We start from the raw sequence: 26,896 nt of genomic DNA, 5'->3' as shown, positions 1-26,896 counted from the left end.
CGTATTGGTTGCCTAGGAGGGCGGCCATTGTGGCTCAGACCTCTTGGGGGCCGAGAGTGTCTCTTGGGGCATGGGGCTTTCTCTTCTTGTAGTTTTAATCCCTCTGGGCCAGGGGAGTGCTGCGCCAGGTCTGCATTTCCACAAGTTGTGCTCCATTCCTGTTGACCTCCTGGCAGCACTTTCTTCTCTGGCTCTTCCCTGGGTCTCCATCTATGCATTTTGCTTGTTGAGCGCGGCTCCATCGCTGCATGTTGAGCACAGCTTCATTATTCCATGTTGAGCGCGGCTCCATCGCTGCATGTTGAGCACAGCTTCATTATTCCATGTTGGGCGCGGCTCCATCGCTGCATGTTGATCACAGTTCCACAGTTCCAGGTTGGCTTTAGCTCCATCACTGTATGTTGAGGTCAACTCTATCATGGCATGTTTAGTGAAGTTCCTTCGCTGCTTATTCTGCAACCTTTCATCTCTGCATGTTGAACACAGGTCCATTGTTACATGTTGAGTGCAGTTCTTTCTCTGCAGGTCTCAGTGTGGGGTGCAGTCCTGTGTCTGCGTGTAGAACGCGGCTCTCTTTGTGTGTGGAACACAGCTCCCTGTCTGCGTGCAGAGCGCGGCTCCACCACCTGTTGAGTGTAGCTCCATCTCTGTGTGTTTAGCACAACTCTTCTCTGCAAATTGGGCGAAGTTCCAGGGTGGTGTGTGGAGCACAGCTCTGTGACTGCAGGTGTTACACAGCTTCGTGTCTGTGTAGGAAGCATTGCTCATCCTCTGTCTGTTACTCTCAGCTTATCTACTTGTTCAGTGCATTTCTATCTTTCCCAGAGGTGTGCAACTGTTTCTCTGCCCGTGGTGTGTGGCTCAGTTTGTGTACTTTGAGTGCAAATCCATTTGTTCTCGTTGAGCACAGATCCTACTCTGCCTGATGAGCGCAGCTTCGTTTCTGTCCCTTGAGGACAGTTCAGTCTCTGACTGTGGAGAAGAGTATTTTCACCTTTGCCTGTTGAGCACTGTTTCACCTTGTCGGTCAACCCCAGCTCTTTTCTGCGGGTTAGATACAGTAACTTCTCGGCAGCTGTGGCATACCACAGTTTAGATTGCTAGACAAGGCTGTCTTGTCTCCTGTTAGCTACCATTCCTGTGCTACCTTTTCTTGCTGTTGCCTCTTGGTGGCTGGCGAGAAGCTTTTCCATTGCTGGAGTTTGAATTCATCTCTGCTCCTTTTGTGGCTACTTGGCACCTTGGGGGTCTTTTCGCCACAGTGTGGCTCTCGACTTTCTTTTTGTCTCCTTTTGTTCTCTTGGCTCTGTTCTTTCATCCCTAAGTCCAGAGCGAGCTGATTGAGGAGTACTCTCTTTCTACGGTTGTATCTTGGTATGCTGCTGCCCTTTTCTTCATGGTTCTGGAGAGACTAGCGCTCCAGTTAATTGGTTCTCTCGACTCTGGAGTCTCTCCTTGTTCTGTGGAGTTTGATTCTTTCACTAGGTGCGGGTCTGGGTGGTTCCTGGGCCTTGCTTCCTTTCTTCTATGAAGTGTGGCGCACTGTTTTGGGTTGCGTACTCCTAGTACTCGTTAGGGTTGCTTCCTCTGACCATCTTGAACTCAAGGCAGACCGGCAGGTTTGGGAGTTAGTCTTCGTCCTGCCAGGGTTCAGAGAAGTGGATCCTGGTCTAGGAGAGACAGTTCTTTTCCTTGTTGCTCGGATACGACTGTTGCCTTCCTTCCAAAGGGGGGGGGGGGGTCCTTTTGGCATGAGTATCTTTTGCTGCTTTATTTATTATTTATTTATTGCATTTGTATCCCACATTTTCCCACCTATTTGCAGGTTCAGTGTGGTTTACAATACATTGTGGATGATGGAAATACAATTTGTTACAACTCGGTTATGGATTACATTGTGAGGAATTATGCGAAGACAAAGAGTATCGTTGAGGGAAAGAACAATGGAAAGAAACAACGGGAAACTGATAGGGCAACAAAACAATAGTAGGAGAACATTCGGTATACCATTTTTCTGTGAGTAAGCTATAAATGTGGTAAAATTAAAGGGGGATGAGAATTCCGAAGAGAATGTATTGATGCATTACTAACAGTGTGTGTGGACTTCATGTGTTTTGATCCTTTCAATAAATTTTATCAAAGAGATGAGTTTTCAATAATTTGCGGAAGTTGGTTAGTTCGTAGATCGTTTTCAGGTTGCGTGGTAGTGTATTCCAGAATTGCGTGCTCATATAGGAAAAGGTTGATGCGTGCAGCGCTTTCTATTTTATGCCTTTGCAATTAGGGAAGTGGAGGTTGAGGAATGTTCTGGATGATCTTTTAGCGTTTCTGGGTGGTAGGTCTATTAAGTCAGACATGTAGGCTGGGGCTTCACCGTGAATGATTTTGTGGACTAATGTGCATACTTTAACCCTAGAACGCATATTGGGGGCCTTTTAGGCCCCCATGCTTACATTTTTGCTATTATCTGCAAAATTACTTTAGTTAGAATTTTGAAACTCAAGGTATTACTCAAGTATGTCATTGTTGATAATATCCAGTTGTTCATATAATTTTTTTTCATAGGCATTATGGTGTAACAATGCTTGTTTGGTGAAAACTACATCTGTACTAATTGGGGGCCTTTTAGGCCCCCGCTGTTTTTATCATGTTCTCAGAAGTGTTTGTGTCTCAAGTTACTTTATTTGTACTCAGTAATGCTGGTGGAGGGGCCAGGGTGTGGATAATAACATGTGAGGATGTCATGTGATTTTTGGAGGGAGTGATAAGGCCATGACATCACCTCAGGTCCTCTGAACACTGAGGACAGTATACACTGTGAGCTAATTGCTGAAGAGGAAATCTGTTTCATTTTCTAACATCTAGTCAGCAATGGCACAGTCTTCCTCCAAGTGTCTGACTGACCAAGAGATTGAAGCGATTATGTTTCAAAGCGATGATGAAAGTGAACTATCTTTGTCTGATGAAGAATATCTGCCACCAGCTAATCAAACATCCTCATCCAGTGATTCTTCTGATGATGAAGAAGTGAATCTAGTGGATCCTCAAGAAGTGATAAGTAGAACATCCAAAACGAATGTTTTTTGGGACAGTAATCCTACATTAGTCGGACGTACTCCAATACACAATGTTGTGAGACAGGCTCAAGGAGCTGTGGGAAGTCCCAGTTACTTTACCCCTAAAGATGTATTCTGTACTTATTTTTCTGACAATATTGCAGAAGAGGTCCTATTATGTTCAAACCTAGAAGGAAGACGTATCGCTTCAGCAAAAAATAAGTCCTGGAAAAATATCTCGAAAGAGGAACTTTATGCATATATTGGACTTTTCCTGCTGGCAGGGAGTCAAAAATCGTATGATGTCCCAATACGAGAATTATTTCTGGACCCACTTTCTGATCCACACTATAAGGCGACAATGTCAGTGGGCAGATATGAGGAAATTAGAAGGATCATTCGCTTTGATGATAAGCGAACTCGTGCAGCGAGGTTTGAAACAGACAAATTAGCCCCTATCAGTTATATCTGGAACATATTTATCAAAAATTGCACAAAACTTTACAATCCTAGTACTAATGTTACTGTAGATGAGCAACTTGTACCGTTCAGAGGACTGGTGTGGTATGATTAAAGGAAAGAAAATTATCAGGTGAGAATATAAGTTTTCCTTTTTTTAAATTGACGTTTTTATTTACACAATTTCAAATATTCCTTCTAAAAAAAGATAAACAATTTCTCTTAAAATACACAAGAACAAAGTCAGAGGACACCTGTCCATTGATGTCTATAGTTCACTGTAAGGGAAGCTAAAAACGATAGAGAAACAAAAGAAACCATGTCAGTGGTTCCCAAACCTGGTCCTGGAGGCACCCTAGCCAGTCAGGTTTTCAGGATATCCGCAATGAATATTCATGTTCACTGCATGCAAATCTATCTCATGAATATTCATTGATAATACTAAAAATTGTTGATTATTTTACTAAATACCAATAGTGCATCATTCAATATAAGTACATCTATTATCTTTTTTCTTTGATGTTTAGCGCTGTTGGTGCAGTGATCTTCATCTGTTACCATCATTATCGAGTGGGGCAATATGGGGATATACTGAGCCACCGTTATTACACTTTTTCATGATTTGAATATTTAATAGATTATTATGGTATATAGTAATAAAATCAACAATTTTTAGTATTATCTGTGAAGAAGCCATTAGTTGATTGTACAGATACGGTTAATATGAATATTCATTGTGGATATCCTGAAAACCTGACTGGTTGGGATGCCTCCAGGATCAGGTTTGGGAACCACTGAACTATGTACTTACAGCCTACTGACATATACTACCATTTAACCCCACCCTTCTCACAAAAAAATTGATTCAGTTGCTACAAGAAAAAAAAACATTAAATCTGAAGAGCCCTTATCTACCAGAAAATATCTTAAATGTAGTGGATCCACAAAGGTAAATTTGTTCCCTTGAAGTTGAATACACATTTGCACAGAAATCTCAAGAAGAGAGTGGCGCCAAGAGTAGCTACTTTTGGCCTCAGTTGTCAGAGTCTGCATGCCCGTAGTCACCTCTGAAACCAAGGTAATCTTCTATCAGTTTAAAGAAAAATTTTTGAAAATTAGCAATTTATATACTATGGTATCCATAGCTCCTTCCTCATCGAGTGGAGAAGTGGCCTATTAGTTAGAGTGGTGGACTTTGGTCCTGGGGAACTGGGTTCGATTCCCACTGCAGGCACAGGCAGCTCCTTGTGACTCGGCAAGTCACTTAACCCTCCATTGCCCCAGGTACAAATAAGTACCTGTATATAATATGTAAGCTGCATTGAACCTGCTATGAGTGGGAAAGCGCGGGGTACAAATGTAAGAAAAAAGTTAGGCTCATCCTATTTCCCAGATGGCATATAAAAATTTAGACACCCTAGTCTCTTCTGGCTTACTGGTCTTCAACACATATTCAACAACTCCCATCCTACTTTTATGATCTCCCAGCTTAGGCATTGCTTTTTTAGTAAATTCAGAGGTTGAAGTCAGAGTCCTGAAGAGTTGCCTTGATTTGTTATAGTACCCTTCCATTATCTTCCAAAATGATCTGCCTGGCTCCAGATTGCCTAGGAGCCAGTCCAACAGACCCGGATACCACCTTTGGGAGGAAAGCTGAAAACTTAACAGGAATTTTTGTGCCAGCTTGTTTCGTTGCTAGACCATATACCAGCATGGGAGTTCCCTGGTGAGCTGCTGCGCTCTCAATTTTATACTGTTACATAGTAACATAGTAAGTAATGGCAAATAAAGACCTGCATGGTCCATCCAGTCATCTGTCCTTGCCATTTTCAGGGCACAGACCTGAGAAGCTTGCCCAGCACTAGCTTAATATTCAAGTACTGGAGTTACCATCAAAGCCCACTCCAGCCAACCAGATGTAGCCATAATTGGGATATAGAGGAGGCAATTCAATATATGGTGCCGAAAAAATTGAGTACTAAGCGTTGTTCTATAAACGGAGCACACCAGTTATAGAATAGCATTTGGCTTGGATCTGGTGCTTGACTTTTGGGCGCCCTACTTACATTTGCTAAAAGTAGGTGTAAATGCCAGCGCCCAACTTAGGCGTGCTTCGGGCGAATTCTGTAAATCCATGTATAACTGTTTGGAACGCGCCCCCCCCCCCCCGGCCACGCCTCCTTTTAATATCTATGTGATTGAAATTAGGCACCGTGCTTTATAGAATAGCACACAGCGAAATGCGTGCATAAATTTCTGAGACTGTCAATAATTGTTGGTTAGCACCCAATTATTGGTGTTTACGAGCTCATTAATCAATTTATTTGCACACATCTCTGATGCTCGCACAGAGTTGGGCACGATATATAGAAGTTTGCCGGGCACTAGCCTTAGTTCCCAACTACTTGATTTGATGTTTAAGCGCAGCTAAGTTGTTTTGATTTCATCCTCTTTCCATTTAGGAATCCTTTGTACTTATACTGCACATTTTTGAGTTTTGTTACTGTATTCCTCTCCACCTCCTCTTGTAGGAGGGCATTCCAGACATCACCACTCTTTCTGTGAAAAGGTATTTCATAATATTACTTCGGAGTCAACCCCTTTGTAACCTCAACTCATGTTCTCTAGTTCTTTTGCTTATTCTTCTCTGGAAAAGAATATTTAAACATCTGTTTCATCTTAAGCAGCATCGTCTTGTTCTACCCAATCAATCTTTTGGTGATCCATGAGTGCCACCTCAGCAATTTGCACATCGCTCTCCAACTGCATCTGTGGTTGCGGTGAAGGGGTTCTACTGCCTGAGCTGAGTGATAACCTCAAGCTCCTTCAGGAGTTAGGCTCAGTACTTCCCCATTTCTTGGATATTGTGCATGGCAAGCCGTATGAGCATCCATAGGTGCCTAACTGGAGCCATAGGAAACTGAGTAACGAGTTTTGACCACCTTGCCATTTTGATTTCTTCCATGCTTGTGTTCCTTATTCTTCTTTAGAGCTGCTTTGTGTTGTCTCCTTCTATTGAGGGCGAAACAAAATCAAGTATCAGAAACTTTAAAAGCACTTAGCAACTATGTATTAGAGAGTTGCACGGGGATAGAAATCTAACCCATCCCCACCACAAGTAATCTCCTTCATCCCAGCCCTCCGCCGCACCGCAGTCACCTTGCTTCCCCTCCCCACCAAGAAAGAGATCTGCATGAAATATTTATTTTTATTATTTTGACTTATGAAAACCACTTGTCCCTGAAACATGCTCAAAACAGAATTGTGATTTCATGTGCCCCAATGAAAAGAGAGTTTAATTTTACTTGCAATCTTTATAACACCAGGCTTCCCAAAGCAGATTACAACAGTTAAGATGAACCCGTCCGTTAAAAGGATATTCTCACTGAAATCTGGCCATATATTACTGTATTGTATAGAACAGTGTAGAAACATGTGCACAAAACACAGCCTTTATTAGTGCTGTTTCCTTAGCGTCCCTCCGGACCGGACCAGGATTGGACTGATAGGTTGTGCTCGTCTACCAGCAGGTGGAGACTGAGAAAAAAACTCTGACTCTAGAGAGCCAATAGGAGCCCTGGCCATGTGACCTTAGCCTCAGTATTTTCTCAGTCTCCCAGCAGGTAGGAAGCGAGCCCTTTAGTCTCTTTCTTTCTCTTTTAGAGGTTAATAATAAGAACAACTGTGCTACCTCTTCTTCTGTGCCTAGGAATTCTCTGTTAGACGCTGGTCAGGCAGGAATTTCTTTTCCTTTCTTGTTTCTTTTCTTTACAGCCTCTGGGGGTGTTAAACTCTGGTGTCCCCGAGTCCCTCCCTCCTTCCTCCCCGTCTCCCATACGTAGCTGGGAAGGACTACCCTTTGTTTAGAAAGGTGTATGTCTTTGGGAGAGGCAGCCACTATAGAAAGTTAAAACTTATAAGCATTTTAAAGAGCAAGCTAAATCACGAGCTGTTATTAGTGCTGTTTCTACCAGTAATCATTTATGAAGCTGTTTTAGTGATATTTGGTTTTTATTTCACGATCTTTACATCTATATATGTGAAGCTTTCAAATAAATTAAAAAGCTGTCAAAAAAGTTAAAAAAAAAAATTTTTTTTTGTCCTCCACCTTTTAAGGCATTTCCTACCAACTGGAACAGCTTTTGACTTTTCACAGGTGGACCACACATAGGCAATCCCTTATTTCTAAAAATTCTTTTGCTATTGTTTTCTATAATGTTTGCTGTTGTTTTGGTTGAACCACTGTGACGGCAATCTTCGCCTACTGACTTCAATCCATTGGGCTAGGTAGCCTCATACCATCTGTTCTCAATCTAACCTTCTTGCCCCATTTTCCCCTCTTCCCTGCTCCCACACTCTGCATCCTCCTCACCTCCAGCCCTTGGTGCCCTCCCCACACATACCTGAAGTCACCCTGGTGGCTTGCTTCAGGGCAGTAAAGATCCCCACTTTTTACTGCCCACTGATCCGTCTCGCTGCCGCCACTTGTTTAAAATGGCTGCTAAGACTACAAGCGGTGGCCTCGCAAGACTTCCACTGAAGTCTTGTGAGGCTGCCACTTGAAATCTTGGTAGCCATTTTAAACAAGTGACGGCAGTGAGACAGATCAGCGGTGGTGGGCAGAAAAGAGTGGGGATCTTTCCTGCCCTGAAGCAAGCCATTAGACCACCAGGGTGACTTCAGGTTTGTGAGGAGAGGGAAAGCGTAGGTGGGTTACCGTTGTGGTTCCACAGGATCCGGGTCCATCCTCACAGGATCCCACGGACCTAAAGGGGATCCCCACGGAATTCCCGCTGTCCCCGTTCCCGTGCAGCCTTCTGCTCTGTATGGTCTTATTGCTTTGTGTATAACAGGCTTCTCATACTCCAGTGTTTATGTTTTGCAGATGTTATGGTAAGATCTTTGATCATCTGTTACATCATTTTTTTTTTGTGTAAATGGGGGGTCTGCTTCTTCCTCTTGGGTAGAGCCAGCAAGCCTGCGGGGCTCCCAGGGTTCCAGGACAGAATGCTGCTGATACTGGGACTCAGGGCCAAAGTATTTTATTATCAAGGCAATTTCATATCATACCAAAAATCATAATATATTCTTCAAAACAAGAGGTACAGCCCTCTTAATATAGTCTTCAAAAGAAAAAGGTACAGTCCTCATAAGATAATCTTCAGAAGAAAAAAGGTACAATCCAAGTCCCAAAATCCCTCAGCAAACGCTCAGCTCCTCAGGACCTCAGGTCTTCTATTAGGGCATTAGTTTTCCCTTCCCCCTCCTTCAGAAGGGTTTAGTAAGAGTTCAGCACAGTTCGGAACAAATCTTCATGGACAGTCTTTGCACATCAAACCAATACCACAAATCACCTGCCTTTTCACAGCACAGAGGGAACCCTGTAAGGAGCAGGGTTGGCAGTTTCTCCCACCTCTCAGCACCACATCCGATGTGGCCTCCTCCACTGCCTTCAAGTGCTGGGCAGGGCAACCTTTGAATTCTCCCACTCCATGGTAGCTGGTAGCTCTAGTGGCAGGCCACTTCCTTCCTCCACATACTCCATGGAATCTCTTCCTCCATTCGTCTCCCCCCCTCTCCTGGTGACTGAGAGCCTCCAGGAAATCTGCTCTCCCCTTCTTACAGCTGGGGGGAATTATATACTGATGGCGAAGCCAAGGAACTGAGCTTCATCCTTCCCTCTCCCTCTAGTTTGGAAGGGAGTAACAGGCTCACCCTGCCTCGAGCCACTGCTCCCCCTGCTGGGGCTGGGAATCCATTCCATTTTTTTAGGACTACTCTCTCCTCTCATTCTTGCAAGGACTTCTGGGACCCGTAGTTCTGGGCTCAACTGCTTCACTGGGGAATTTCTGGGGCTTGCCTTGTCACACATGGAAGAGGAAGTGACCACGTGTGCCTTTGGGCAGTCTTATATAAATCAATAGACATAGGGGGTTTGGGCCTTTTAGACCTTTTCTCTGGCTAGTGGCACATGTCATATATCAGACTGGTTTAGAGGTAAATCTTTTTTCTCTGTGTGTGAAGTGGAGATTGGTCAAGGTAGTCCTTGGTATTTTAGTTATGTTTTGCACACAAAATCTATTAACTTGGGACTTCACTGTGCGAGTCTTTCTATACTTCATTATGTGCTGTTTGGAGGAAGGTAGTGAAGATGTTATCATTGAATTCCCCAGGTCACACCCTTTTTGCCCCAGCCGGGAATGCAGCTTTCTTTCCGGGGCTTTTTGACGGGGCCTTTGATTACTGGGTTGCTAGAATATATATTCAACATGTGGTTACTGATCAGGGTAAGATGCGACTCTTAGCTGATCTACAAGAGGAATACCATTTGGGGGTTTGAGCGCCATTTCAGTATTGTCAGCTGTGGCACTGCGTGGCCTCACTCCTTAGCTGATCTACAAGAGGAATACCATTTGGGGGCTTGAGCGCCATTTTAATATTGTCACCTGCGGCACTACGTGGCTTCATTGCCCACCAGGGGCACTTACTTTGTGCACTCATGAATCCTACATGGAGGCCTGCTGGTTAGATCCTCAATTCCTTGTACCTCTAAAATGTTATCATAAATATCTTAGGTTAAGTTTGGGTACAAATTCTCTATCTGAAGAACAATTTAAAAGATGTGTGCATCATAGGGGGGCACTTACACAAGATGCTTTGCACGAGGAAATGCAATATAAATTTCTTTTGAGATTGTATGTTTTCCCTCCTAGATCCTTTTCAGTCATGCTCCGCCCTGAGGATGTCTGTTTAAAGTGTTCACAAGATAAGGCAACTTTAGGCCATATGTTTTGGAGTTGCCCAAGGATAATGTCGTTTTGGGAATCTATATCATCACATGTGGGTCACCTTTGGCGATGGCAGTGGAGCCCAACAACTATTATGTTGTTTGATTCTGTGGGTCTAGTGCGGCCGGCGCCAAGGGGCTTTTGGGGATTTGTTAAATGCTCTGTTTTATTAGGGAAGAAATGTATCCTACAAAAATGGCTTGAAGAGGAGCCTCCTACAGTGGCAGAGTGGCGATCACCTATGTTACAACTTGTTGCTATGTAGAGATGCTTGTTTACTTCGATGGATTCCACACCTGGCCATCATTTTCAATCCTGTTGGGAGCCCTTATGAAACTTCCTTGCTCCAGTGGCTCGCAGTCGCCTTCTTGATTAAGGATTTTTGCTTATGTAATTTGGGTTACGGCTTGGATTTGAGGAGCATGGAGTGGAAGGAGGTATGGGGGGGTGAGGGTGGGGTTGTTACATTGAAAGCTGTTATAACAATGGTTTTGTTTTGCAGATATGTTTGCTTTTATGTACTTGCATTTGAATCAATAAAAATGGTTTAACAAAAAAAGCATTTAGCAAACTTTTGAATACCTTTCTGTATTTGTGATGATGTAAGAAAATGCATTCTCCGAGGACAAGCAGGGTGCTTGTTCTCACTGACGGGTGACGTCCACGGCAGCCCCTCCAATCGGAATCTTCACTAGCAAAAGCCTTTGCTAGCCCTCGTGCGCCGATGCGCACCGCGCATGCGTGGCCGTCTTCCCGCCCGAAACCGGCTCGTGCCGGCCAGTCTTCTTTTGTCCGCGCTCGGTACGGTCGTGTTTCGCCGTTCGTGCCCTGGAAAGTTGACCTCGCGGGTCGTTTTCGACTCGTTTCTTCAGAGAAAGTTTGAGAAGTGTTTCGGGAAGATACTTTTTGGTTTTTCCCTTCCCGTATTTCGAGCTTTTCGCCCCGGTAAGCTTTCTTTCGTCGTTGGGGTAGGCCTTAGTTAGGCCTCGGTCGAAATTTTCTTCTCCCTATTTTTGTGGTGCCAATTTTCGCCATTTCGAGTTTTGATCTCGCCGGCCTGATTTTTCCGCCCATGACATCAAAGCCTTCCAGCGGCTTCAAGAAGTGCACCCAGTGCGCCCGGGTAATCTCGCTCACTGACAGGCACGCGTCGTGTCTTCAGTGTCTGGGGGCTGGGCACCGCCCTCAGGCCTGTAGTCTGTGTTCCCTTTTACAAAAGCGGACTCAGGTAGCGAGGTTAGCCCAGTGGAACATTTTGTTCTCGGGCTCTTCGTCGGCATCGGCACCGGGGGTATCGAGTGCATCGACGTCTCCAGCGTCCAGACCTTCATCCTCGGCCGCCAGTGCATCGAGTGTATCAAGGCATCGACCCTCTGCATCGGCGCTGAGACATCGGACGACTGTATCGACGTCGGTGGTACCGGGACCTCGTCTGCTGATGTCGTCGGACGGTGGTGCTTCGTCTGGAGTGCAGGTGAGGGTTGTCCATTCCCCTGCTGGTGGCGGTGAGCCTTCGGGTGGGTCTCCCCCTACCCTGAGGGCTCCTGCGGTACAGCCCCCCCGAGACCGACCCTCTTCGGTCTCGGCCCCGAGGAAGAGACGGTTGGATTCTACGTCCTCCTCGTCGGTGCCGGGAAGTGCCGGTGACGTGCTTCGCTCCAAAAAATCGAAGAAGCATCGACACCGGTCCCCTTCCCGTGTCGGCACCGAGAGCTCTGGGTCGCCGAGGGAGTCGGCACCCAGCATGCATCGGCACCGAGAGGACCGCTCACCCTCTGTCCAAGAGGTGTCGATGCGCTCCACTCTGGACAGCCCGGAACAGCCTCCACGCCCGGAACAGACTGACTTCGACGCCTGCATCGACCTCCATGCCTTTTTCTGCAGCCGCTCTGAACGAGAGCCTCCGGGCCGTTCTCCCAGAGATCCTGGGAGAGCTGTTGCGCCCTATCCCTCCGGTACCGGGGGTGCTTGCGCCGGCTGGTCCATCGCCCGGGGTGAGGTCTCCGGCGTCGGTGCCGCGTGCGGTACCGACTGCGGTCGCCTCCCAGGAAGGCTCCCCGACTACGTCAGCGGAGGGAGCTTCGCCGGTGTGGGTGAGGGAGTCTACCTCTCGACGCTCCCACCGTGGCCGTGGTTCCACGGAGTCGAGCCGGGCACGGTTGCAGACACAGGTTCGTGAACTTGTGTCTGACACCGAGGGTGAGGCCTCGTGGGAAGAAGAGGAAGACATCAGATATTTCTCTGACGAGGAGTCTGAGGGTCTTCCTTCTGATCCCACTCCCTCTCCTGAAAGACGGCTTTTTCCTCCCGAGAGTCTGTCTTTCGCTTCCTTTGTCCGGGAGATATCTACGGCCATCCCCTTCCCGGTGGTTGTGGAGGACGAGCCCAGGACTGAAATGTTTGAGCTCCTGGACTATCCTTCTCCACCTAAGGAAGCGTCCACAGTATCCATGCATCATGTCCTAAAAAAGACATTCCTGGCGAACTGGACCAAGCCATTAACTAACCCCCACATTCCCAAGAAGATTGAGTCCCAGTACCGGATCCATGGGGACCCAGAGCTGATGTGCACGCAGTTGCCTCACGACTCTGGAGTTGTGGATTTGGCCCTAAAGAAGGCCAAGAGTTCTAGGGAGCATGCTTCGGCACCCCCGGGCAAGGACTCTAGAACCTTGGACTCCTTTGGGAGGAAGGCCTACCATTCTTCTATGCTCGTGGCCAAAATTCAGTCCTACCAGCTCTACACGAGCATACACATGCGGAACAATGTGCGGCAGTTGGCGGGCTTGGTGGATGCGCTCCCCCATGAGCAAGCCAAGCCTTTTCAGGAGGTGGTCAGGCAGCTGAAGGCGTGCAGAAAATTCCTGGCCAGAGGGGTGTATGACACCTTTGATGTTGCGTCCAGGGCCGCTGCTCAAGGTGTGGTGATGCGCAGACTCTCATGGCTGCGTGCCTCCGACCTGGAGAATAGAATCCAGCAGCGGATTGCGGACTCACCTTGCCGTGCGGATAATATTTTTGGAGAGAAAGTCGAACAGGTGGTAGAGCAGCTCCACCAGCGGGATACCGCATTCGACAAGTTCTCCCGCCGGCAGCCTTCAGCCTCTACCTCTACAGGTAGAAGATTTTTTGGGGGAAGGAAGACTGTTCCCTACTCTTCTGGTAAGCGTAGGTACAATCCTCCTTCTCGACAGCCTGCGGCCCAGGCTAAGCCCCAGCGCGCTCGCTCTCGTCAGCAGCGTGCGCCTCAGCAAGGCCCCTCGGCTCCCCAGCAAAAGCAAGAGACGAGCTTTTGACTGGCTCCAGCAGAGCATAGCCGACATCCAAGTGTCAGTGCCGGGCGACCTACCAGTCGGGGGGAGGTTGAAAGCTTTTCACCTAAGGTGGCTGGGATTCTATTCCAGGTACTTCCTTGTGGAAAAGAAAACAGGGGGGGGATGCGTCCCATCCTAGACATAAGGGCCCTGAACAAATATCTGGTCAAAGAAAAGTTCAGGATGCTTTCCCTGGGCACCCTTCTCCCCTTGATTCAGCAAAACGATTGGCTATGCTCTCTGGACTTGAAGGACGCCTACACGCACATCCCGATACTGCCAGCTCACAGACAGTATCTGCGATTTCAGCTGGGCACACGTCACTTCCAGTACTGTGTGCTACCCTTTGGGCTCGCCTCTGCACCCAGAGTGTTCACAAAGTGCTTGGCTGTAGTAGCGGCGGCACTTCGCAGACTGGGGGTACACGTGTTCCCATATCTCGACGATTGGCTGGTGAAGAACACATCCGAGGCAGGAGCCCTGCAGTCCATGCAGATGACTATTCGCCTCCTGGAGCTACTGGGGTTTGTGATAAATTACCCAAAGTCCCATCTTCTCCCAGTGCAGAAACTCGAATTCATAGGAGCTCTGCTGAATTCTCGGACGGCTCGCGCCTATCTCCCAGAGGCGAGAGCCAACAACTTGTTGTCCCTCGTCTCGCGGGTGCGAGCGTCCCAGCAGATCACAGCTCGGCAGATGTTGAGATTGCTGGGCCACATGGCCTCCACAGTTCATGTGACTCCCATGGCCCGCCTTCACATGAGATCTGCTCAATGGACCCTAGCTTCCCAGTGGTTTCAGGCTGCTGGGGATCTAGAAGACGTGATCCACCTGTCCACGAGTTTTCTCGAATCCCTGTATTGGTGGACGATTTGGTCCAATTTGACTCTGGGATGTCCTTTCCAAATTCCTCAGCCACAAAAAGTGCTGACAACGGATGCGTCTCTCCTGGGATGGGGAGCTCATGTCGATGGGCTTCACACCCAAGGAAGCTGGTCCCTCCAGGAACGCGATCTGCAGATCAATCTTCTGGAGTTACGAGCGATCTGGAACGCTCTGAAGGCTTTCAGAGATCGGCTGTCCCACCAAATTATCCAAATTCAGACAGACAACCAGGTTGCCATGTACTACGTCAACAAGCAGGGGGGCACCGGATCTCGCCCCCTGTGTCAGGAAGCCGTCAGCATGTGGCTCTGGGCTCGCTGTCACGGCATGGTGCTCCAAGCCACATATCTGGCAGGCGTAAACAACAGTCTGGCCGACAGGTTGAGCAGGATAATGCGACCTCACGAGTGGTCGCTCAATTCCCGCGTAGTGCGACAGATCTTCCAGGTGTGGGGCACCCCCTTGGTAGATCTCTTCGCATCTCGAGCCAACCACAAAGTCCCTCAGTTCTGTTCCAGGCTTCAGGCCCACGGCAGACTGGCATCGGATGCCTTCCTCCTGGACTGGGGGGAGGGTCTGCTGTACGCTTATCCTCCCATACCTCTGGTGGGGAAGACTTTGTTGAAACTCAAGCAAGACCGAGGCACCATGATTCTGATTGCTCCTTTTTGGCCGCATCAGATCTGGTTCCCTCTTCTTCTGGAGTTGTCCTCCGAAGAACCGTGGAGATTGGAGTGTTTTCTGACCCTCATCACGCAGGACGAAGGGGCGCTTCTGCATCCCAACCTCCGGTCCCTGGCTCTCACAGCCTGGATGTTGAGAGCGTAGACTTTGCCTCTTTGGGTCTGTCAGAGGGTGTCTCCTGCATCTTGCTTGCTTCCAGGAAAGATTCCACTAAGAGGAGTTACTTCTTTCTATGGAGGAGGTTTGCCGTCTGGTGTGACAGCAAGGCCCTAGATCCTCGCTCTTGTCCTACACAGACCCTGCTTGAATACCTTCTGCACTTGTCTGAGTCTGGTCTCAAGACCAACTCTGTAAGGGTTCACCTTAGTGCAATCAGTGCATACCATTACCGTGTGGAAGGTAAGCTGATCTCAGGACAGCCTTTAGTTGTTCGCTTCATGAGAGGTTTGCTTTTGTCAAAGCCCCCTGTCAAGCCTCCTACAGTGTCATGGGATCTCAATGTCGTTCTCACCCAGCTGATGAAACCTCCTTTTGAGCCACTGGATTCCTGCCATCTGAAGTACTTGACCTGGAAGGTCATTTTCTTGGTGGCAGTTACTTCAGCTCGTAGAGTCAGTGAGCTTCAGGCCCTGGTAGCCCAGGCCCCTTACACCAAATTTCATCATAAGAGAGTAGTCCTCCGCACTCACCCTAAGTTCTTGCCAAAGGTTGTGTCGGAGTTCCATCTGAACCAGTCAATTGTCTTGCCAACATTCTTTCCCCGTCCTCATTCCTGCCCTGCTGAACGTCAGCTGCACACATTGGACTGCAAGAGAGCATTGGCCTTCTATCTGGAGCAGACACAGCCCAACAGACAGTCCGCCCAATTGTTTGTTTCTTTTGATCCCAACAGGAGGGGAGTGGCTGTGGGAAAACGCACCATATCCAATTGGCTAGCAGATTGCATTTCCTTCACTTACGCCCAGGCTGGGCTGGCTCTTGAGGGTCATGTCACGGCTCATAATGTTAGAGCCATGGCAGCGTCGGTAGCCCACTTGAATTCAGGCACTATTGAAGAGATTTGCAAAGCTGCGACGTGGTCATCTGTCCACAAATTCACATCTCATTACTGCCTGCAGCAGGATACCCGACGCGACAGTCGGTTCGGGCAGTCAGTGCTTCAGAATCTGTTCGGGGTTTAGGATCCAACTCCACCCCCCTAGGCCCATGTTTTATTCTGTTCCAGGCTACACTCTCAGTTAGTTGGTAAATTTTTTAGGTCAATCTCAGTAATGTCCTCGCTGTTGCGAGGCCCAATTGACCATGGTTGTTGTTTTGAGTGAGCCTGGGGGCTAGGGATACCCCATCAGTGAGAACAAGCAGCCTGCTTGTCCTCGGAGAAAGCGAATGCTACATACCTGTAGAAGGTATTCTCCGAGGACAGCAGGCTGATTGTTCTCACAAACCCGCTCGCCTCCCCTTTGGAGTTGTGTCTTCCCTAGTCTTTGTCTTGCTACATATGAGACTGGCCGGCACGAGCCGGTTTCGGGCGGGAAGACGGCCGCGCATGCGCGGTGCGCATTGGCGCGCGAGGGCTAGCAAAGGCTTTTGCTAGTGAAGATTCCGATTGGTGGGGCTGCCGTGGACATCACCCATCAGTGAGAACAATCAGCCTGCTGTCCTCGGAGAATACCATCTACAGGTATGTAGCATTCGCTATATGCTTCCCCTATTGCATCTTCAAAATGGTTTTCTCCACTTTTCAGGGTTTGGTGTGCACTAAAGATTCATAGTTTGCCTGTCAGCTATTGCTCGACTGTCATAGAGGCTGGTCGAATTTCAGTCTCAGTTATAGCACTGAAACTGTCCCGAAATCCTTTTTCTGGCTGGTTTTGTTTTCAACTGAAAGGTTATTTTAATTTTTGGTCATGTCTTGGCCAGAAATGACCGTGTGTTTTTGGAATTTAAGACTTTAAATTTGTGATGATAACTACTTAGGAATTAGCCTTTCTGTAGAGTTGTGACATCAGCTGTCGCTCGAATAGGCACAAAGTCAGCTGCAGTAAAATTGGCTTTTAGTTTGTTTTCATTATCTGCAGTCTGTGTGGAGGCTGTTTTGCTTTGAGGTAAGATACAGATTTTCATTATTTAAGTTATATTTTGGTCCTGGGAAACTGTGGAACTGAGTTCAATTCCCATTTCAGGCACAGGCAGCTCCTTGTGACTCTGGGCAAGTCACTTAACCCTCCATTACCCCATGTAAGCCGCATTGAGCCTGCCATGAGTGGGGAAAGTGCGGGGTACAAATGTAACAAAAATTAAAAAAAAATAAATATTCTGGCTTGGATAATGTGGGTTTAGCAGAGGGATGCAAACTGCAATTACCTACAATCTCCAGCAGCTCTCACTGGTTCACCTTTACACAACTAAACTTGAGTCTTTGGTTTTGGATTTGGCCATAACCAGGTGGTAGGTGTTGGCTGCAGGTTCTGTTTCAGCTGAAAGCTTTCAGATGGTTTTGGTGGCAATTTCAGTTTTGCTCTAAACTGAAAAAAACAACAACCCCATTTTGGTCGGTATCTAGTCTGTCGTCTCATTTATTTCCAATTTCTTTGTATCTTTTTATTTTGCTTATTTTACTAGTTCTTCACACTTAAACTTCCTTTTCTCTCACTTTATTGGTCCCTTCCATACTGTTTCTGTGCTGTATATTTCATTGAAAGTCTTCACTAAAGTACCAGAGGCTTTCCTCCTGGATTAGCTCTAAGGTGCTACCTTCTTCAACCTTTCTACTAGCTTTGATATGATTGGCAATGGGTTATTCTCAGCAGCGATTTAGTCTTTAAATTGTGACATTGGTTTGGTCTTCTAATTCTTTTCTTCCTTAGCGTCCTCCGCACCGGCCCAGAATGTGACTGATGGGTTGTGCATGCCTTTCAGTAGGTGGACACAGAAAAAAAAACTGTGACTCTAGAGAGAGCCCATAAGAGCCCTTGGCAACAAGAGAAAGATCCAGTAATCTGTCTCCAGCAGGTGGAAGGTGGTGAGCCCTTTAGTCTCAATCTTTATATTTATATATATAGTAACCAGGTCACCCTTCCGGATGGGACCGAGGCCGTCCCTGCTTAGCTTCCTTCACCTCCTGTGGGCTGAGCCAGCCTGTAGCCTCTCCTCCTCTCTCTCCCTCCTGTTGCTTTTAGAAACTTTTGCACACTCAACGTCGTCAGAAAACAATCAAAGGTTTTTATTGTTTCGGCTCTCTTGACACCAGATTATTCTTGCTTGAAACACCTATTTCAGTCATTATAGTTTAACAGTCCTCCTTTCTTTACATAGTGCAGACTCATTTCCCACATAACAGTTGCATATTTCTGTTTCAAAAATCTGCCGAACCTCCAGCAGCACTACCTCTTAACAGCAGACAGTTTTGGTGGTTAGGTGTTTCCACATCATCTCTTACAGTCTGAGTTTTTCACATGCACAATCCTGTTCAGCAACACACTCCACCTTTTAGCAGCACTACCATTTAAGAGCAGACAGTCCCGCAGCAAGACGTTTCACCCAGCCTCCTCTCCACTGCCTTACTCTCGACTTTCCCAAAGTCCACGGGGCAACACAGAGGCCACAAAAACTCTCAACTTGTCTGCATGAGATAGGGCCAAACCACCCACTTCCATACACTCCTCCTCCCGTTCTCTTTCCACTTCCCCTTTATTACAATCCGTCTCCTCCTCCTCCTCCCCCCCAGGCTCCACCAGCTGTTCCTTATCTCCAGGATCAGACCTCATCTCCCAATCATTCATTCCTCCCTCCCCCCTCCTGGGAGTTCAGCTGACCCTGCACTGGCTTCTGGCGAGAGTAGTTTGTCACCTGAACTAAAGCTTTCTCTGGCAGTTTGGCCACTAGAGGGCGCACTGCTCGCTGAGCAGGGCTGACTGACAAGGGATGCTGACGTCTAAAAGAACCACTATCCCCTTTTCCCCACGTCAGCACTCCAGAGTGATCACTATATATATATATATATATATATATTTTTTTTTTTTTTTCTTAGCGCCTCGGGGGTGTCAAACTCGGGTGGATGGGTCCCTCCCTCCATGTCCTTCCTGGTATTCTTTTAAGCTGTGCTTGAGTAAAAAAAAAAAAAAATAAGAGGAAATCTCAGCACAAAAAGGCAGTTTCCTCAAGCTCTTCAGGGGAAGCGCTTTTGAGGCAGGGAGAGGCAGCCACGAGGAAAAAAACAAAGACGAGCTTTGATTTTGGTTCTCTGCCCTTTACTTTCTCTTTAAACGAGCAAGACAGTTTCTGTTTTCTCTCTGTGACGGTTTGCTCCTGTTTTTTCTGGCTTCTGTTTTGATTCGCAGTTGGCTTAGGCAGACGTGATGGCAGAGAAGCTCCGCCGCTGTTCAGTCTGTCAGCGTCACAGAGTTGACTCGAGCGTTGCTTGTAAGTTTTGCACCGCGGTAGATGCTTCGTCGGAGCATGGGAGCAGGTGCTGTAAAAATGTCGGCGCTGTTAGTGGGGGTTCCGATTCAGCAGTTTTAAGTGCAGTCGGGTCAGCCTCGCTGGCAGTGCCAATTTCGGCGGGAAACGCCGCCATTTTGTCTTCCCCTCTAAATGCTGCATCCCTGCCTGCTTTATCGGCCTCTCTACCAGCTCTGCCTCAGACTCCTGTTTCTTCAGCAGGTGAAGGTGGCTTCCCGCCTGACTTTGTGGTACAAATGTACTAAGCTTTTTTATTGCACAAAGCTGCTCCAGGAGAGGCTTCAGTGAAGAGGTCTCAGGAGGGTCAAGCAGCGGCTGCTAAGCAGCCCAGGCAGTTTTGAGATTTAAAAGAAGTTTTGGAAGTGGGTCCTTGGAGGAGACATAGGTGTTTCTGGAAGGTCATTTTCCTGAGGACCTCGGTCAGCTGGAAGATGGTGCGGAGCCTCTCCTTGCGGGGGAAGATCCTTCAGTGGCGAGAATTTTTCATAAAGATGACCTGCAGGAGCTTATTTCTCAGGTTTCCACTATCTTGCGATTTGAGGAACAGGAGACTGTAGTGTCTGCAGTCACTAAACGAAATACGGTTCCTGTGGATGGTGGGATGGCTTTGAGAGATGTCCAGGATCGCCATATAGAATCCTTGTTAAAGAATAGTTTTGATGTTTCTGCTCTGGCTGTGCAAGCTGCTATCTGTGATTCTTTATTAGCGAGAGCCTGTTTTCGTTGGTTTGAAAAGGTCTTGGACCGTTCTGATGATGATTTTTCAGGGATAGATGCCGAAGTGGCGAAGTTGGAAATGGGTTTGGCCTTTTTGGCAGATGCTCTTTATGACTTGCTTCGGGCCTCTAATAAGTCTATGGCTCTTTGCGTGGCGGCCCGTCGCTCTCTTTGGCTTCGTGGCTGGTCTGCGGATGCGGGCTCTAAGTCCAAGCTTAGTAAATTTTCTTTTAAGGGTTCTTTTCTCTTTGGCGATGAGTTGGATAAGCTGCTGCGTAGCCTAGGTGAGGCTAAAGTTCCAAGGCTTCCTGAGGATCGTCCCAGGAGGCCTGGACTTGATGTTTTTTTCCAGCCGTGGTAGGGGCCGTTCTTTTCGGTATAGACCAGGCAGAGTAGTTCCATTTCAACGATCCAAGTTTTTTTCAGAGGACTCTCTCCTTTTGGGGTGGTCGTAGAAGCAGTCAGGAAATAGGAAATTCTTTCTCGTCTTCCTCCCGTCCTCGGCAATGAAGGTTTGCGGGACCAGCCCCTGGTTCAGGTAGGAGCTCAGTTGGCGAGTTTTATGTGAGGTGGGCCCAAATTACTTCAGACCAATGGGTGCTAGAGGTTATTTGCGATGGGGTTCGCCTTTGAGTTTCCTCATCCTTTGTCAGATGCTTTCATGGAATCTCCCTGATGTCCTCTGCTCAAAACCAGGGCTGTCAGAGACACTCTACGCAGACTTCTCAACCTTCAGGTTATTTGTCCAGTTCCTTTGGCAGAGCAGCTTCTAGGACGTTACTCCATAAACCTTCTGATTCCCAAGCAAGAGGGTTCCTTCAGGCAGATTTTAGATCTCCAGGTGGTCATTCTAGCCCTCATGGTGCCCTCATTTCGTATGGAGACTTTGTCGTTGGTCATTGTGGCGGTGCAGACCGGGGAGTTTCTGACGTCGCTTGACCTCACAAAAACCTACATGCATATCCCTATATGACTGGCACATGAACGTTTCCTTCAGTTTGCGGTGCTCGGCCAGCATTTTCATTTTTGGGCTCTTCCCTTCGGGCTTGTGACTGCTTCTCGGATGTTTACCAAAGTCATGGTCGTAGTAGCCGCAGCACTCAGAATGGAAGTCAGTCTAGTCCATCATTATTTAGACGATTGGTTGATCAGAGCAAAGTCTTACCAGGAGAGCGTTTAGGTGACAGCTCGAGTAGTAGACTTCTTGAAGTCCCTAGGTTGGGTAGTCATTGCATAAAATATCCGTCTGCAGCCATCTCAGTCATTAGAGTACCTGGGAGTCTGTTTTGACACGTTGCAGGGCCGTGTTTTTCTTCCGCTGGCTCGTGTCCTCAAACTGCAGTCTCAGATTCGTCACTTATTGCAGTCACTGAGGCCAGCGGCCAAGGATTATCTTCAGGTCCTGGGTTCCATGGTGGCGGCGATTTGAGGCAGTGCCCTAGGCCAGAGCTCACATGAGGCCGCTTCAGAGGTCACTTCTTTCTCGGTGGTCATCACAGAAGGACTCTCTACATCAGAAATTGTCACTTCCGGCTCAGGTGAAGAGCAGCCTAGATTGGTGGCTGCGAGATGCCAGTATGACCAAGGGAATGCCTCTGGATCAGCCCAACTGGAGGGTGGTTACAACAGATGCCAGTCTCCAGGGATGGGGAGCTCACTGTCAGGAACAGTATGCTCAAGGCCTGTGGTCTCCTTAGGAGAGATCTTGCTCAATGAATCTATTGGAGACCAGGGCAGTTAGACTAGCAATCCAGACCTTTGTCCATCTGTTGAGGGGCAAGGCAGTCCGCGTGATGTCAGAAAATGCCACCGCGGTGGCTTACATCAATCGGGAAGGAGGAACCAGGAGTCGACAGAGCAAGAAGCGTCACAGCTGTTACAGTGGTCGGAGGTGCATCTGGTGGCGCTGTCAGTGGCTCGTGTGGCAGGAGTTGAAAATGTTCAAGCAGACTTTCTCAGTTGAAACATGCTAGATCCCAGGGAGTGGGCTCTAAGCGATGTGGCATATCGGGCGGTGGTGAACCATTGGGGGTTTCCTAAGATGGACCTGTATGCTCCCTGGCCGACCGGTCTTCTTTATGCCTTTCCTCCCTGGCCATTGATAGGGCATCTACTTCAGATGCACAGGGACCATCTGATCTTGGTGGCGCCGGATTGGCCTTGCAGACCATGGTATGACGATCTTCAGCGGCTTCTAAAGAGGATCCGTCCAAGCTCCCGGTCAGGCAGGATCTTTTGCCTCAGCTTTGCTCTCATCGGCGTTCTACCTCTTTGAATTATGTTTGGACCTGGAGGATTTTTGAGGCCTGGTGTGAGGAGCTCGGGATAGCTCCCTTTCACGCGTCCGTCTTGCAAATTTTGGATTTTCTGTAGCGTGGTTTTGACAAAGGCCTTGTTTTGGCTTCTCTTAAAGTGCAGATTGCAGCTCTGTCGTGTTTTCGAGGTCGTGTTCAAGGAAGATTGCTGGCTAGCCACCTGGATGTGTTCCGTTTTTTAAAGGGAGGTTAACCTCCTGCGTCCTGCGTCTCGCTGTTCTTTTCCCCGCTGGGATCTTAATTTGGTACTCTGTTCTTACCAAGCCTCCCTTTGAGCCTTTATCTTCTTGTACTTTGAAGTACTTAACCATGAATGCATTGTTTTTAGTGGCTATTGCCTCAGCTAGGAGATTTTCGGAGTTGCAGTCTCTTTCGTGTAGGTATTTGTTTTTGGAATTCAGCTTGGATCGAGTGGTTTTAAGACCAGTTCCTTCTTTTCTGCCCAAGGTATTGACTTGTTTTCATTCATCTCAACCGGTGGTGTTGCCTGTTCTAGGTTCTTTCTCCGAGTCAGAGGAGCAGCGTCTCTTGAAGCGTTTGGATGTCAAAAGAGTTCTGAAGCATTATGTGAAGTCTACGGAGGAGATTTGTCAGTCTGATCATTTGTTTATTCTCATCAGAGGTTCACGCAAAGGGCTTATGTCTTCTAAGCCCACTAGTTTTCGTTGGCTTAAGGAAATTATTGCATCAGCTTACCTTCTTTCTGGGAAAGCTGTTCCGGAAGGAGTTAAGGCTCACTCTACCAGAGGTCAGGCTACTTCTTGGGCGGAGCATTGTCTTGTGCCTCTGGAGGACATTTGTATGGTGGCAACTTGGTCTTCTTTGCATTCCTTTTCAAAGCACTATCGATTGGACCTCCTGAGTCATCAGCAAGTTGTTTTCGGGGCACACATTTTGACGGCGGGGCTATTAGTGACCCTCCCATAATCTTACTGCTTTGTTACTTCCCATCAGTCACATTCTGGGCTGGTCCGGAGGGACGCTAAGGAAGGAGAAATTAGGCCTTACCTGCTAATTTGCTTTCCTTTAGTCCCTCCAGACGGCCCAGATCCCTCCCTTTAGGTATTCTGTGTCTTCAAGAGTTAAGTGATGTTGTTTTCTTGGGAGCTGTGTTGCTGGTTTCTGGTTTCATTGTTTAAAAACAAACAAACCACAAATTCTATGGTTCAGTATGTAATCTTTTGTGCATGATATGCAGGGGTATGTCATTGGTCACATTATTGTTGGTGGCACACACCCTGTGTTGGCAATGTGCCGGTGGCTGCTCAGGCTTTCATATTGTTTTATTTATTTACTTATTGTTTTACTTCCTTCTGCTTTGGTACTTTGTTACTGGATCTTTCTCGTTGCCAAGGGCTCTTATTGGCTCTCTCTAGAGTCACAGTTTTTTATTCTCAGTCTCCACCTACTGTAAGGCGTGCACAAACCCATCAGTCACATTCTGGGCCAGTCCGGAGGAACTAAAGGAAAGCAAATTAGCAGGTAGGTCTAATTTCTCCTTATTTTTTACAGTTATTTCTTGATTGTTTCCCCTCTGGTGTTCTCTTATTCCTGTCGCCAATCTTTTTCAAGTCCCTGAGACAGTGGTTACCATATCTGTCCTGGAGGACTCCCAGCCAGTTTTGTTTTTCAGGATATCCACAATGAATGGCCATGAAAAGAAATTGTCATGCAATGAAGACCATGCATGCAAATCTGTATTCTTTCATGCATATCCACTATGGATATCCTGAAGACTAGACTGGTGGGGGCCCCTCAGAATAGGTTTGAAAATCGCTGCCCTGAGGATTTGATTTTAGGCCTGCTGCTTTTACACCTGTATGCTGAGCATCTGATCTAGGCACACTTACTTAGCGTGCATTGGCACATTGAATTTTAGTGTTTGATGTACTACCTCCTGCTCTGATTATATTAACTGGTAGCCAGTCTACTGTTCATTACTAAGATTACAAAGACAGTGGTGGGAAGACAGCTTCAAGAGTTTATCTCGCAACATCAGGTGCTAGCTTGATCATTCTAGACAATCTGAGTTCTGGCCCAGATGTAGTACTGAAACTGTATTGCTGTCTACTTTTATCCAAATTAGTTCTAAATTCAAAGAACCCGATGTTGGTTATGTAGCTAGACTTATCTGCTGCATTCAACGTTGTTAATCATGTGATTATGATCTACAGATTAAATGAAAGCGTGATTACTTATACAGTACTGGATTAGTTTACTGGGTTTCTAAAGAACAGATCATTACAAGTTTCTAGGGAAAGGAAACTTTTTTTTTTTTTTTATATAGTTCTTCTTTTTTATATTTTTATTTTTGAAATAGCTCATGAAATAACTTTTCCAACCGTATTGTGTAGAACACAGCAAAACAACAAGTATTATTAGTACCCCCTCCCCCCACTCCCAAACCCAACTCCCCCTACTGGTTATGTTTACTGAGAATGCATGAATGTCTCTGTTACTGTAACAATGTGCAGAGTTCAGGTCCAGTTGACCATTTCACGTAAGGGTCCCATATACGATGGTATGGTATCAGTAGACCAGTACGCAAAGCCGTCAGCTTTGACATTAAATGAATATAGTCCAGTTTTTTTCAAAATTTGTCCAATACCTGGGATAGTGGGCTGTTTCCATGCCCCAGCCAACACTAGCTTACTAGCCACAAACAGCGAGGTGACCAGCTGGTGCATAGGTGATCTTACCCCCCGAGGCTTAACATGCAACAGACAATGTTCCATCTTCAAAGGGTATTGGGTTCCTCTTAGGCTAGACACCAACTTTAGCACCAGAGTCCAGAACATTTGGGCCCATGGGCAAGACCACCAGATATGTACCATATCACCCTGCAGGCCACATTTTTGCCAACACAAGGCTGAGCTGCCAGGAAACATTTTGGAAAGCCTCTTGGGCATATAATACCATTGGTATAAAATCTTATGGCCATTTTCCATTATGTTACTAGAGACAGAACCTTTGAGCAAAGATGTAAACACAACTTCCCATTGTTCATATTCCAAAGAAATGCCCAAAGCAGATTCCCATCTAGACAACATAGTACATAATTGGCTTGTTATGCATTGAGGGCCTTGTATATTCTGGAAACACAACCCCTATTCGCTCCACCCCTCATTGCCCTTTCCAAGGATGTCTCGGCCAGAGCTAATTCTACTTTAGCTCTTTTAACCACAAAATTCTGCACCTGCTGGTATTGGAAAGCATGATTAGCGGAGAGACCATATTCCTCACAGTGCTCCTGAAATGAAATAAGCTCACCCTCCACCCAAAATTGGCCCAATGTGCACAGACCCATCCTTTCCCATTTGTTAAAGCACAGGTCCATTGCCCCCGGGACAAATTGTGGAGCAAACCTAAGATACGATTGCAAAAAATAGTTCCGTACTGGAAAGAACCGTTTCCTGATTGTATGCCATGTCAAAAGGGTCCATCGAACAAGTGGAGATGCCTCTCGTATGATCCTCCCCAGTAACTTGTCTGGTAGCCACGGAACCGCTCTTAGGGGATACGGAGCCAGCTCTAAGCTCTCCAAAGACTGCCAGGACTTACTCGCGCCCCCGAGCCACTCCACCAGGATGCGGAGATGTGCTGCCCTGTGGTAATTTACAAAAGAGGGAACCCCCATTCTGCCCTGCTCACGCCTCTGGAACATCACCCCTGCACGCACCCTGGGTGGTTTCTTTTTCCATATATAGGCAAAAACCTTTCGCTTCAAATTCCTAAAAAAACTGATTTGGCAGATAGATTGGAAGGGCCATAAATAGATAAAGTAGCTTCGGGAGCACTATCATTTTGAATGCATTAATGCGGCCCAACCAAGAGAGCATCAGACTTTCCCAGCGTTCTAACTCCGCATAGAGCTCTCTCAATTTCCCCGGAAAATTTGCTTCATAAAGTTTGTTTAAGTCACATGTCAGGTTTACCCCCAGATAACGAATAGATAGTTTAGCCCAACGAAAGGGAAAGGTGTTTTGTAACTGCAACACTTGACCAGCAGGCAGACTAATGTTTAAAGCCTCCGACTTTTCCATGTTAATTCAAAAGCCTGAGTTTGTATTGCCTCAGTGCAGAGCTTGAAACGAGGTGTCTGGGTTAGTTAACAACAGGAGGATATCATCTGCAAACAACAAAATTCGCGACTCTAATCCCTCTACCGTTAATCCTGTAATTTCCAGTTGTGCTCGGATGTGACAAGCCAAAGGCTC

General features: G+C 47.1%; 1 protein-coding gene across 3 annotated transcripts in view; it reads left to right on the top strand.

Annotated features, from left to right (window-relative positions):
• The window catches only part of LOC115474280 (zinc finger protein 2-like), a 124,427-nt gene that overhangs the window by 13,555 nt on the left and 83,976 nt on the right, over positions 1-26,896 (top strand). The window contains exon 1 of one of the 3 annotated variants that reach the window (XM_030209681.1): positions 24,143-24,161. The exons of the other annotated variants lie outside the window; for them this stretch is intronic. The gene's annotated coding sequence lies outside the window, so the exon portion shown is untranslated. Of the gene's footprint in view, positions 1-24,142; positions 24,162-26,896 lie in introns of those variants that run through there. 3 annotated transcript variants of the gene reach the window in all.

Source organism: Microcaecilia unicolor, chromosome 7 (genome assembly GCF_901765095.1).
Source record: "Microcaecilia unicolor chromosome 7, aMicUni1.1, whole genome shotgun sequence".
Lineage (NCBI taxonomy): Eukaryota > Metazoa > Chordata > Amphibia > Gymnophiona > Siphonopidae > Microcaecilia > Microcaecilia unicolor.
Note: the sequence above shows the minus strand (reverse complement) of the source record. Positions and strands in the feature narration are given on the sequence as shown.